Here is a 14767-nt window from a genome sequence, read left to right as displayed (position 1 = left end):
AATAACTTCAGAAGCCATTTATTGTCAATTTATTCCAAAAGTTTGTTATTATTGGGAATTACCTTGTGGTCCAGTGGTTAGGACTCCATGCTCTCACTGCCGAGAGCCCGGGTTCAATCCCTGGTCAGGGAACTAAGATCCCACAAGCCGCATGCAGTGCAGCCAAAAAAAAAAAAAAAAAAAAATCCAGAAGTTTGTTATTCTTCAAGACAGCAAAATTAAACAGCCCACCATTAACAGTAACATTAAAATTTTAAGCAAACATCAGAACTTCTTATTTTTCAAGTATTTGAATGGACTACGTTTTCTAATTGTATGACTTTTCACCATTAAAAATGGTGTGATGATAGAGCCACAAAAAATTTGTCAATTAAACAATTATTTAAACCCCATGGGAGTGCATCATGAATTATTAACTACACACACCCTTCGGAGCTCGGAGAGTAAAATTCTTCTTTCCTTGATGTAGCTGCTTCAAAGGGAGCAGTCTTTCCTTGGGAGCCATGGCCTTTCTTGTCATGAGCCAAATAACTTACCCCAAACTCTGTGTGTGGGTGCTGTTACCCAGCACCCACATGGGTCCATTACAGGGAGGCCTGTGAAAGGACAGCGTGTACTCCTTACCCCACACAGACTGTTCTGTTTTGAGATTAACACAGGTGAAGAGGACTACCTCTCAAATTTGGAAATAACCTTTCAAGTTCAAATGTAGACCCACATAGCCCACTTGAAAAAACTCTGGGAAGAGATTGTTAGGAGAGTGTGAATATGGGGGAACTGATAGAAAGTCTAGGACTGTTCTTTTCCTGGACGTGGTCTTCCCTCTGGGTTCTTATACCTAGAAAGGTTTTAGCCAAGAAGGCACAGGCAGAATTTTTCCATTCCTGGTACAACTTAATAAGGGCACTTATGAATGGAAATATTGGGGAACATGAATAAATAAATGTTCTAAAGTATTTCCTACTCATTCAGCAAATAACATTTCCCATGAGGCAATAGGCAGGGGAGGAAATGAACATTTATTGAATATCTATTATAGTCCAGGCACTGTGCCAAGCACTTTAGATGTATTATCTCCTTTAATCCTTACAAATGCTATGCAAAATGTTATATTACAGAATGAAAATTAAAGTTTCAGAGAAGTTAAATAACTTTCCTAAAGTCATAGATCAAGAGAGTGGTGAAGCCAAGATTCCAATATAGCTTGAATTTAAAAGCTCACATTCTTTTCATTATACTAAAAAGCATGTTCCTAAAAAGCATAATGAGTTAAACCATAAGAAACCAAATGAACTGCAGAATCACAAAGAGTTAGTTTGATGGAGGTTAGGGAGAGTGGGCCACTATATGTGGAATAGTGGCTTAGCAAATGGACCGTGGGTCAGATAGACCTGAATCTCAGATTCTTCACTCAGCAGCCAACTGAGTTGGGGCAAGTTACATGCTTCATAGGGGCTATTCTTCACCCACCGGCCTGCCCATCTACCCATCCATCCAGCCATCATTCATAGGGACTATTCTAAGTATTCAATGATAGGATGCTAAATAAAATCCTTGGCCATGTATGACGTAGAGTAAGTGTTCAGTAAATGCTGGCTACAATTGTTTTTGTTTTCAAGAATTTAAAGACTCTTTGTTTCAACACCCTTACAGGAGTAAAAGCTGGGGTTTAGAGAGTCTAAGTGAATTTCTCAAGGACATTGGCTTGAACAGTGACACAGCTAGACTTAGACCTTAGATCTTTTGATTCTTGATATATTCTCACTGTCTTTTCAGGACACAGTACATTCACCAGAGGATTTCGAGAGAGTTTTTGAGATAGTCATCTTAATGCGGACCGTGTTTTGCAACCCCCATGGAACAGAATATTTGAAACCAGTGTTGTTTTTGAGAAATCCAGGACGTGGACACTGTTAGTAGTTCAACAGGCATAACTTCCTCCTCCTAACATAACCCTAGTTTGGTCCAGGTCTCCACCCCTTCCCCCCGCACCAGGAGTAGATTCTGTTTAGTCTAAAGCAGTGATCCTCAAACTTCAGAATACATGGCATATTTGTTACAACTCAGATTGCTGGACCCTAACCCCAACATTTCTGATTCAGTAGAGCGAGAGTGAGGCCTGAGAATTTGCATTTCCAATAGGTTTTCAGGTTCCCAGCAGCATAAGCCGCTGATCCGGGGACTGTACTTTGAGAATCATTGGTTTAGGACAATCAATGTCATTCCTCTGTTCTGGGAATGGACAAGTGTAATAACTTGACGCAATGAGACTAAAGGCAAAGGCGCATATTCGTTGGTTGGAAGATTTACTGTCTCCTGTTGGAGATGAATAATGAATGATTATTTGTTGCTGGTACCCATTTTATCATGAGGAGAGAACCAGCCTCAGTAAGCAGCCAGTGGGGCAGAGGGCAGAGCAGAGGGAGGGACAGGGCCCAAGCCTTTGATGAAATCATTGAGACACTGAATCACTCCAGCCAGAGACTTGATCTTCCGCTGTACCTCCTGGTATGTGAGGTTATGCAAATTTCCTTACTGAAGCAACTTCAAATCAGAGCTTCTTTTACTTTGGCCATGCTGAACTGTAACCCTTAATGTTACATAAATTCCTAAAACTCAATAAAATGAAAATAAATGCATTTGAAATAAGGAATATTTTTATTTATTGGAGCTTTTCCTCTTCCAAATAACTGACAACTTTCTCTTTCATTAATGAGATAATACATATATAAATACAAATCTATTTCTATGGTTTAAAATCACAGAAAGTGCTCAATAAAAGCACGACCCTATTCTTAATGTTTTCGTGATATACTGTGGGCAGGAAAGACAGTTCTCTTTCAAAAGATTTGATGTGATTAGTTAATAGTTGTCAGCGAGAAACAAACTCTGGTACATTACTAACTCAGGAAACGCTTGAGATTCTTAGACAAGATAAGTTCCTTCTAAGGAAGCTGATCCACATAATCTTAACAATTGCAGTTTGTTAGAGCCTCCATTCTGTTTATAAGTCGAGGTAGGAGCAGAAGTGAAATAAGTTACTTCACCTCCTTCATGTTTTATGTTGTTATTGTAAGTAATGGCAACTATGGAAGGATATTAAAAATAAAAACAAAACTCTCAACAAATTAGCTCTTCCTTCTGGCATCACAGAATTGGAATATAATATATATATGTATGTATGTATGTATATATTTATTTTACCCAGTTCATTTCTTCCTTGTAGAAACATGCCATTCGTTGTCTGTGTCTCTAAGCAAACAGAATTTTTTGTCCGTGATTCTGATATATTTCCATGTAAGACTTCTCTGTGTGAAAGGTCATTTTATTGTGGCTTAATCATTTGGTTCTGCTTCAGAAAATGTATGTTACCTGATGACAGAGCCCATCGAAGTCTTTAAGTTATTTTGAAGGGGGAGACAGTAACAAGTTTTGAGTTTTTCTGTTTCCTCTAAACCAGAGATCATGATGAATAGTAATAATAGCATTTGTTGCTATTTATTTTGTGTCAGGCATTGTGCATGGTTTACAGGGACTAACTCCTTTTATTCAATCATAAATTCATTCAACAGACATTTGCAGAACACTTAACATTTGCCAGTCTGGTATTATATACTATATAGACCGTTTTCAACTAGAATATTCATCAGGGTGGAAAAGAGCAGCAGTCTGACTTTGAATCCTAGTGCTAGAGCCCTATTGCCCAGGAAGTAAGAAAGAGACAGAGAAGATACAAATCAGGTTTTTCTGTTTTTTTTTTTTTGCAGTATGTGGACCCCCTCACTGTTGTGGCCTCTCCCGTTGCAAAGCACAGGCTCCGGACACGCAGGCTCAGCGGCCATGGCTCACGGGCCCAGCCGTTCCGTGGCATGTGGGATCTTCCCAGACCGGGGCACGAACCCGTGTCCCCTACATTGGCAGGCGGACTCTCAACCACTGCGCCACCAGAGAAGCCCAGGTTCTTCTGTTTTTATTCCCTGAGTTTCTCCTCCCAGTATGACAGACTATGTTTTTCAAAGTTTGTTCCTTGATATTTCCACAAGAGAATGAAAATAGATGTTATTTTAAAAGTTCCATGACTAAGAATTTTGCGGGGAAACTTGGTGACTCAACCATTAAACAGAATTCTTTACTACAAGAGTTCTCAGTACCTTTAGTAGGCTTTGGGGCTCTCCAAGGAGGTGCCACATTTTGTATTATTTCCCAAACGTATTTGATCATAATCTCCCCCCAACTTGCACCCTGCACAGGAGGTACGGTGTTAGGGCTCCATGGCACACACTTCAGGAGAGACTTATCCAAGCTATTTTTGCTTTTAAAAGCTTTTTCATTTCCTCCTTTTACTTCAAATCTCTCTAATGCTCTAAAAGCTCCGGGTTTTATTCTCCACAGCTGCAAACTCCCCACCTCCCTGACAATCTTACGTGTCTTCAACATGTCTAGTTTTCAGACCTCACGGAAACCTCTAGTCAAGTTGGATATGTCTATAACATTTAGCCTCTCAAATCCCTTCATCCCTGGATGATATAGTGTCCTTGATCCACAACGACTGGGGAAGGAGGGAAGAAGAGGACATAGGCAGAAAGGTTATAACCAGAAAGGGTAAAAAATGTAAATTTCAGTAAAGAGATGAAACTTGGTGCAGCCCTGCTGAAAAACTGCCAATTCCTGACTGAAATGAAAATGTGTAAAAATCAAAGTCATGGATTATGTTTATCCTGGATGCAAAGTGAAAGGGAAAACTTGGAAACCGCCTGCTTAACCTCGTCATGTTTCAAAGCCAAGTCCAATAATTCTGGTTGGAGGAGGTGTGGAGAGGGAGGAAATGGTCTTTGGAGCTTGGATCATGTAATTCGGCATTTGTGTTAGCCAAATAACTTAACCATTTCCCAACCTGGATTTCTTTCATGTGAAGTGTGTACCTGCACTTTGTTGTGAGTTGCTGCACTGATGAAGTCCACCTGAAAAACAATAGTGTTAGTAATAACCTATAATGGAAAAGAATCTGAAAAAGAATATATATATGTACGTATAACTGAATCACTTTGCTGTACACCTGAAACTAACACAGTATTGTAAACCAACCACCGTTCAATTAAAAAAAGGAAAACAATAGTGTAAGTAATAAAAAGAAGGAGACCTCTTAACTCTGTGTTCCTTTCCCTCCTCCAAGTAGATACACCCATCAGACCTCATCATACTCTGGAAATGGGAAAAAGAGTAATAGCTAGCATCAAGTGGGGAGAGGGGGGACTCAGGAAGTTCTGTAATTCATAGTTTTCTCTTTGAAGAGAAAATTTTTGTATTAACCAGGATCCTGGTAGGAAACCGAATTCTCCACTCAAAATAGTTCAGTGGAAGAGGTTTTAGTAAAGGGACTATTTACAGAGATGAGGGCAAGGTCAAGGGAGACAGCAAAGATGTTAAGGTACCCAGGGACTGTCGACAGTGGGAAGCTATTACTGCTAGTAGGTCTGAGGGAGCAAAGAGAGTAAAGGTGTTACCAGCTGGAGGAAGGGCCATCCCATAAAAGCTGGACTTATGGACGCAGCACATCAAAGCAGGAAGGAAGCAGGAAAGAAATCTCTCTCTTTCTCTCATTCAGTTCTCAGTTCTCCTACAGGTATCTCCTACTAGCCAAACTCAGATAGAACCAGAGAGCAAAAGAGCCCAGGAGATGAAATGTGAGTAAGTGAGAGCCTCTCTGGAGCCAGAGCACACAAGGCTCTGGGGAGAAAATGGAGAATAATTAGGCCTCTCTCTCCACAATCTACCTTCTGTGTAAAAACTTTGAGCAAAACTCCAGTATGTCAAATAAACGAACATTTTACTTTCAGCTCAGAACATTTTACTCCACTCATCTTACAGATGAGAAAACTGAGATCCACAGAGCTTGTTTAAAGTCACACAAGGTCAATGTGAGGTGTCAGCCCAATCCTGCCTTCTAGTTCCACAATGTGTCTTTTCCACGCGACCACTCTTCATCTTTTAGACCCTCTGGGTCTATTCATTGTCTTACTTCTCCCTCAAAATTCAGTTTCTCAGTTCTCCTGTGTCTTCTAGACAAGGAAAAGAGAGATGAAGATTTCATCTCTGGGCAGACATATGCCACCAACAGTAGACTGTTCATCTGAATAAGGTGTGAGTTGCGTAGAAATGAAAATGTGATTATATGAAAGCTCAACTACAGCCCTTTGGGCAAGCTGGGTGGACAAGAAAGACCTGGCTCACCAGGAGAGGTCAACTTGTCCTTCCAAATGCACCACGGGTGTGTTCTGGGGAGATCTGAATGGGTAATTAAGGTGGCCAAAATGCTGGATCTGTTATTAGGTTCACTGCAGGGAATTCAGGTCACTTAGGTTTCAATACTTCAGGGTCAGCCTTAGGGAAAATTGGGAAATGGTTGACCTTTGCCTTCAGTTGCCTTATGCTCACTCCTTCCCAGGTTTCTTCCTCCCCTTCACTCCCGGTCACCAAGAGCTAGTTCCCGCCTTAGGCAGGAGCTGGTCTTCCTATCCCCTTGAACGTGCCCAGAGTTCAGACTGTCTTGGCCCTCTCCTCAGTCAAGGCCTACTGTCCTTTAGGGTTTCCTTTTCAGTGAGACTTCAGCAGATATGCTAAACAAAGGTGTGTCTAACTGGTCGAGGTTGTTAAGTAGCCCGTTAAGGTGTTACCCTTCCCAAATACTCTCCCCACATTCCTCTCCACTGTCTGCACAGTCACAGCACCTCAGTCTGACAAATAGACCCTATGGTGGAATATTCATACACTCCAGTCAACCTGTGACAGGTAGCAGGGGGGAAGGTCATCTAGCACCACCTCTTGATTGAGGTGCAGAGGAAGATAATTTGCAACCTCTTTTTCTAGAACAGAAAAGAGCGTCTCATCAGCCCCTATTGCCAGCTCTGGAAAAAACTGCCAGGTGGGATTTGAGGCCAAGTAAACTTTTCTTTGGCCTTCAAAGAACCTCATGTTCCCAGAGGTTTACCCACATTTTTAGAGAAGCTGTGCTATGAGTCATTCCAAGAAAGATCTGTCTAGGAGATTTTTATTTCACAATACCGTCAAACACCTGTCGAAGGTCACTTTGCCCTTGCTTACAAGGATTAGTATTATCTGTATCAGTATTAATAATCGTCCTATTTTATGGCTGACAGGTTAAATTATTTTCCTTGTGGAAACTGTCACCAACTATTTTCAAGCTGTAAAGTTTGGAAATGCAGCTGGTTTTCACTCTTTATACTCAACTCCTTTCCTCTTTCCCTGCCCTGCTGGCATATTCTTCTCCCAGTAGTGTCCTCCCTGCAATGTCAGTGAAAATATACTGGAGCTAAACCAACAGGTCTGACCAGAAATCACCTAGTCCAGAAAAATCTCTCACCACCATCTTCAGGCCATGTAATTGGAAGCAACTAACACATGTAGTCTCAGATTCACAGCAGGGATTTAATGAATGATTGTTGATCTTGCAACTAATAGGCAAATAGGTCCTGGAGATCTGATGCACAGTATGGTGAATATAGACAATAATATTGTATTATAATCATCCTACTTGCTAAGTCTAGATCTTAATTATTCCAACCACAAAAAAGAAATGATAGTTATGCAACATAATAGAAGTGCTAACTATAGCTACGATGGCAATCATATTATAATATAAAAATGTATCAAATCAACATGTTATGCACCTTAAATTTACGTTATATGTCAAATATATTTCAATTAAAAAAAGACTGTTGAGTCTGAATCAAAATGTGACTTAGCAGTGATTTGCAATGAAACAGACAGGCAGAGATGCTTTAAAATTGCTGAACGTGGAAAGGTCTGCATTAGTCATCTGGAAAATGCAAATTAAAACCACAGTGAGATACCATTACCTATCCACTAGAATAGCTAGAATTAAAAGGGCTGGTAATACAAATATTGACAAGGATGTGGAGCAACTGGAACTCTCATATTCCACTGATAGCTACGTAAATGATACAATTACTTAGGAAAATGACTTGACAGTATCATGTAAAGGAGAGCATAAGCTGACCCTAAAACCAGAAATTCCACTCCTGGATATATACCACAAAAGTACACATACATGTACACTGAGAGCCATGTAGTACAAGAATGCTCACAGCAGCATTGTTTGTAATAGTCTTCCTCTGACAACTACCCAAATGTCCATCAGCTGTAGTATTGTCAGATACATTGTAACATATTCATGTAGTAGAATACCATATAACAATGAGAATGAATAAACTATAAGTACAAGAAACATGGATGGAATGCAAACAATATGTAGAGGAAACAGTGACTCAAGAGTATATATTCTGTATGATTCCACTTACATCAAATTTCATAAGTATAGCTACATTAGAGCAATAGGAGTCAAAACAGAGGTTATCTTTGGGAAGGAAGGAGCAAGTGGTGATTGGCAGCAGGCCCAAGGGAGCTTATGAATTGTTGTCAATTTTTTTTTCTTGACATGGATCAGTGGTTGCAGTGTTCACCTGTGACAATCCACTGAGGTCATCGTATTTTTGTTTTCTCTCTTTTTCTATATGTACGTTACACCTCTGTTAAAACAAAATTACAATTGCAGAGCTGGCAGGACTGGTCCAAGTCAAAATAGCCTGCCCCTCCTTGACCCCTTCAGCATATCTTATTTCCTTCAAGGGTCCCCCTGATTCTTCTCAGATCCCCATAGCATCTTACTGCCCATGGTCTCCAGAGGGAAAGAGCTCCCTAGTTACTGTCCCAGGCTCAAATATCTACATTCCTTGCATCCGTCCTCCCCATTGTCTTTCCTAAAGGCCTGCTCTGTCTTAGAAATATGATCAATTAATCTCTGCTGATTCTTTTTTTTTTTTTTGACGGAGCTCTGAGGCTTTTGGGATCTTAGTTCCCTGACCAGGGATGGAACCCAGACCACTGACAGTGAGCAAGCAGAGTCCTAACCACTGGACCGCCAGGGAATTCTCGATCTCTGCTAATTTTTTGATGACCAATGTGACTTCTTTTCTTCCTGCTGTAATTCAAATTTGAAAAAAATCTTCGAGAATGACTTTAAAGATTAGTACCATGGTTCAGCCCATAGAGGTAGTGGTTTTTTGGGAAATGACACCCTTTAAAGGACACAGGGGAGCTGAGCCTGGACATGTGTCCCATGCCTGTGCAGAGAACTTGCCTCAGGTAAACAGAGAAGTCTACAGAAGGTGTTCCTTGGTTCTGCTGACATAATGGGTATCAAGAAAGACCAGCTTAATGGAGGACTGAGTCATTTCAACATGGCGATGGAGGAAATGGGTGACGGGCTTGTCCTTACTGAACATTGGTGATGATGTTGAATTTGCTCACTGGAACTTTTTTCTTTTTTGCATAAATATCAGGGTGTGGTGATGGTGACTAAGTAGATGAGAACAAAATTGAAAAATAGTATTATTCATACATTGGACTCTCTTAACCCAAGAGTAACAAACCAGAGTGAATGGGTTGGCAAAACTCTTTGCGGGTGTGCCTCTCCCTGCCTCTCTCTCTCTCTCTTTTTTTTTTTTTTTTAAGATTACTGCTTTTTCAAAAAAATGTATTTTTTTTTTAATGTATTTTATTTTTGGCTGTGTTGGGTCTTCGTTGCTGCACGGGCTTTCTCTAGTTGCGGCGAGCGGGGGCTATTCTTCATTGCGGTGCATGGGCTTCTCATTGTGGTGGCTTCTCTTGTTGTGGCACACGGCCTTAGTTACTCTGCAGCATGTGGGATCTCCCTGGACCAGGGCTTGAACCTGTGTCCCCTGCATTGGCAGGAAGATTCTTAACCACTGTGCCACCAGGGAAGTCCCATGTATACAGTTTTGTACCCATTTTTCATCTTTTTCCCATGTCATAAAATATTTTTCAAAAACATGATTTATAAAACGTGCAAAACAAGACTCTCCCAACAATAATTCTTCTAGAAAACACTGGTTAATAAAATGTCTTAGAAGATATGTGTGGCTATTTTTCTTTTCTAATGAGGGTAGCAGTTAGTCATTAGGCTTTCCATCCCTATCTATATGGCTTTTTATAAATATGAACAAGATTGGCTCTGCTGTTAAAAGTTAAGAGAAAAAAGTTTTTTTCCCTTAAAACATCTGTTATAAGGATATTGAAATTTTAACTTATGAATTTTTTTTTTAAGATATAGAGAACGTTGTCTTCTTTCTAGGATGTTATTCCTAGAAAAACCCGGAACCAACCTTGAAGGATAAAATTCACTTTGCAAAATGCAATTGATCCAGCTTCTTTCACTTGGTGCTTGATTCTGGGAGTCTACTTATTGTTTCATACAGGCATGAAAGGTACAACAATTTACTTAGAATATCTTAGGTGATGCAGATGGGAATCTTATAGGACTCTGGAAACAATTGCAGTTAGATCTCACAGATGTTGAATGCAAACACTGGAAACTGGTGTGATTCAGTGCAGCTGTAGGAGATGGATTATTTCATTGTCCCCTCAACAGCAGGATTTCGTTGATCCCCATCTTTATTACGGTGACTCATTCTACTCTGTCCTTTGTTACCAGTTACTTTGTCCTCTACTTTTTATCTCTGTTCACTGCCTAATGGCTTCAGTTTCCTCATAACTTGCCCCTCTTGGGGCTTCTCAGGGCTTCCTTCTATTGCCTGACTTTTTAGCTTCTGCACCCACCACGTGAGGGATTTTCTCTTCCCATTTCCAGTTCACATTCTTGAAAGAGAATGGGTTTAGGTAATTACCACCATCCCTGTTTGGATGGAGTGTTCACATCATTAGGCCTGGCTTCCCTTGGCCTATATGGTTCTAGGAAGGGGGTTGTATGGCACAGATCATGGCTATTGCCTCTGCTGTGGGCACTGGCTGGAGTGGCTCTCTTAGAAGGAGAATCTGGCACAGCAAGACAGAATGACCTCTTAGACACACTCTTTTAGTTTTAATTTTTTTTTTAAAAAGTACGTTTTAACATCCTTGCCACTAAAGTAACGTATTCTTCATGTTTTTTTCAAGATAAAATTCTCCTGACTGTGTCATTTAAAATAGTCATGGTACATAGAAACAAAGAATATACTGGTGGTTGCCAACGGTTGCAGGTGGAGGGACATGGGGAGATGTTGGTACAGATTTCCAGCTATAAAATGAATAAGTTCTGGGGATATAATGTATGGCGTGCTGACTGCAGTTAACAATACTGTATTGTATACTTGAAAGTTGCTAAGAGAGTAGATCCTAGACATTCTCACAACAATAGCCAAAAAAAAAGGAAAGAAAGAAAGAAAAAAGTTAACCATGTGAAGTGATGGATGTGTTAACTAATCTTACTGTGGTAATTATTTCACAGTCTGTATATCAAATTGTCAAATTGTACACCTTAAACTTACACAATGCTATATGTCAATTTTTTCTCAATAAACCTGGAAGAAAATAGTCATGTTACCTAGCTGTTTTACGGTTAATTTAATAGAACTATATTTGAGTTAAATGTTTCTTAGGTTTCTGAAATTTAATATCATAGGGAAAATGTTCACGCTTTAAAATGTTCAACTTATTTGCAAGAAGGTAAATGCAGTTTAGTAGTTAATGTAGAATTATGCATACAGATATTGGAGACTGGCAAAGTTGGGTAGTTAAGGTCTGGAGTATGCTGACTTTCATAAAGTAGGTTAAAAGCATTTCCCTTTTGAAACAATGTTGTCAGGCATTTTCCTGGTGCTTTGCTGCTCAGACACAAATGGTTATGTGTAACTGTTAACTGCAGGCTGTTATTGTTGGAAAATACTTTTATATGCACAAATTGTGATAGAAAGGAGGGTGGACAGCGAACATAAATTTGTGTTTTGGTTTTACTCTGACTTAGAGGAAAGATGACTTAAATTGCCTTCTATATCATCTCACCACTTCAAAACAGGAAGTGGTCAGGCAATAAATTGCTTTCTGTCTTCTTGCAGAAAGGAAACAAATATATGAATATAAATAGACAGCCTTCAGTCTCTCCCACTCAATCCATCCTATGTACGATCTTGATTTAGCATTAGTAAAATGTTACGATGTCTTTCGCCTGGTCTCAACCCTGAGTGTATGTTAGGTTCACTTGGGAAGCTTGTGAAATAAACCCTATATCCATCCCCCAATTTTCTGATTTATTTGACGTGGGTATGCTTTCGGCATTTATATTTTTGAAAGTCATCCCAAGTAACTCTAAGGAACAGACAGGAAGCTACTGGCAAGCAGACAGAACCTGAACATTTGAGTTTGCTTTTAAGGCACTCTATTATCCATCTCCAACCTAGCTTGGCAGGGTCTGGCCAGCTCATATGGCTCCCCATGTCCTCTGTACATTGCTTATACTTCCCCTCTTCTGTTTCTTTCTTTCTTTTTTTTTTTTTTTGTGGTACGCAGGCCTCTCACTGCTGTGGCCTCTCCCATTGCGGAGCACAGGCTCCAGACTCGCAGGCTCAGCGGCCATGGCTCACGGGCCCAGCCGCCCCGCGGCATGTGGGATCTTCCTGGACAAGGGCACGAACCCGTGTCCCCTGCATCGGCAGGCGGACTCTCAACCAGTGCGCCACCAGGGAAGCCCCCCTCTTCTGTTTCTTTCCCAGGCATACGAAGAGTTTCCTTCTCACGTGTTTTTTTTTCGGATTCAAATTTCTGCCCATTTTTCAAGACTTGGCTCAGTTTTTACCTCTCCCATGATGCCTTCCCTGACCATCCTTGACTGAAGGGCTTGCTCTCTCTTCTGAACTCACACAGCAGTTATTGCCTAGAAAATCATCTGAACAATGAATCAATCATGTACTGCTTTGTGTTATCTCTTCTATTGTTGTGATAAATGATTAAACTTTGCTTTACTTTTCACCTGTTACCCAGGGACCCATACTGTGAGCTTCTGGCATGCTTTTGTATCCTTGACAAGCTGAGTGCCCTGTGTAGTGCAGGAAGTCAATAAGTATTTGCCCCTTTCTCCCATTTCCGAAGGTGTGGTTTGGCCCTTCATGTCTGCTGGGGTCATGCCCTGGTCCTAGTGGACCTTCTTGCCAACAGAATCTCTGGCTCTTTAAATCAGACCAACACATCAGTGGCCCACATGGCTAATTGTCAGTAAAACTGATTGTGTGTGTACTCCTCTGCTCACCCTTGCTCTCTCCCTATTTTATGATCAGCTGACCTTTTGGCTTTCTTTCCCTCTCTGACACCTCACTCTCCTACTCCCTATTCTGTCAGGACTTGATGTCAGAATTCAATTTCTTGGGTTTTGACTGCTTGCATTTTTTGAGATGTTAGAGTACAACACACTCTCTGGATCTTCCTGTTTCTATTCCTTCAGGTAAACACTTCCCCTGGCCAGGCTCTGGCCCAGCTGACCTAAGTTATCCTGCAGTCCTCCACCAGTACCCTGGTCTGATCTGTCAAGATTCTCATCAAACAGAACAGGCACTCTCTACACTGTCTTTAAGATTATCCACATGATTAAAAGCTTCTATGAGTCCCTCATTGCCTGTAGAATAACATCTAAACCTGAGCTGTCCAATATGGGAGCTATTAAAATTCAAAAAAAAAATTGAGTTCCTCCACTATGCCATATTTCAAGCGCTGGATAGCCACTTGTGGCTAGTGGCTATCATATTGGACAACGCAAATATAGAACATTTTCATCCTTGAAGAAAGTGCTGTTGGACAGTGCTCATCTACATACCTTAGTGTAGTTCATATGGCCTTTATAATCTCATCTCAGTGTTTTGCTCTAGCTTAATTTTTGGCTGCTACATGCCTTTCAGCCCCACCAACTTTCTCAGTGTTCTGCAGCCAATCAGTGCCCTTTCACACTTCACGCCTTTGAACTTGCTGTTCCCGCTTCCTGAAATGCCCTTTGACTTCCCTCTCTGGCAAACTCCCATCTACATTTTAAGATCCAACTCAAATATCACCTTCCTTGTGAAGTTCCCTGACTCTCCTAAACACAATAATTTCTTCTTCTGTGTTCCTCTGGCTCATTGAACCTAGCTCTGTTGCCCTTATCACCATATTTTGTTATTATTTACTTATAAATCAGTCTATGCTCTTGGATGGGGGATCCTGATTGTTCTATAGATCTACCCTAATGATTACCTGAAGTTGTTTGCTTGATTCCCTTTCAATATCAAGTAATATATTTTGTTACTTTTTGCTTGTTATTTATGTGTGTGCTATGTTTGAAAAGATCTTGGGGCTTTAGGAGAAGTCCTTCCCCTTTCTTATAAAACTAAAGTGGCTTCCTGTCTTCCAGGTTGAAGGTTCATTTTTCTTCTAATCAATTCTGATTGGACTTGCGAGGGATGTGGTAGGAGGAATCAACAAGGTCGAAACAGAGGAACTATATGTAGGAAATAGTTCAGATGTGCTCAGGTTCCAGTCGTTACATAAAATATTTAGTGCGTATTTGGGAGAAGAGTAGGGAGGGAAGATGAAGAAAAACAAAACAAAACGAAACAGCTCATGGAACGGATATTGTGGAATTGTTTGACTTTTTCCCAACTAAGGCCAAAAGCAATGATATAAGGTGAGAAGAGTTTTTATTACCATTTTGCAAAACGTACATTTTTTTCTCCCCTCCGAGGATTTGATAAAATTTTGATAAATTCTGGTGACTCGAATTACTGGGAAGTAAATCCTCCTGACCAAGAAATTAAGATATCAATTAGTTTCTCTTCTGTGATTACGGTCAACAGCATTCCGAAAGGCTTATTTTCTTCTGGGAGGGCTGTAAATCCTAATGGCTGAGTCC

This window comes from Grampus griseus, assembly GCF_964374135.1.
Source record: "Grampus griseus genome assembly, chromosome: 9".
NCBI lineage: Eukaryota > Metazoa > Chordata > Mammalia > Artiodactyla > Delphinidae > Grampus > Grampus griseus.
This window is presented reverse-complemented; position numbering follows the sequence as displayed.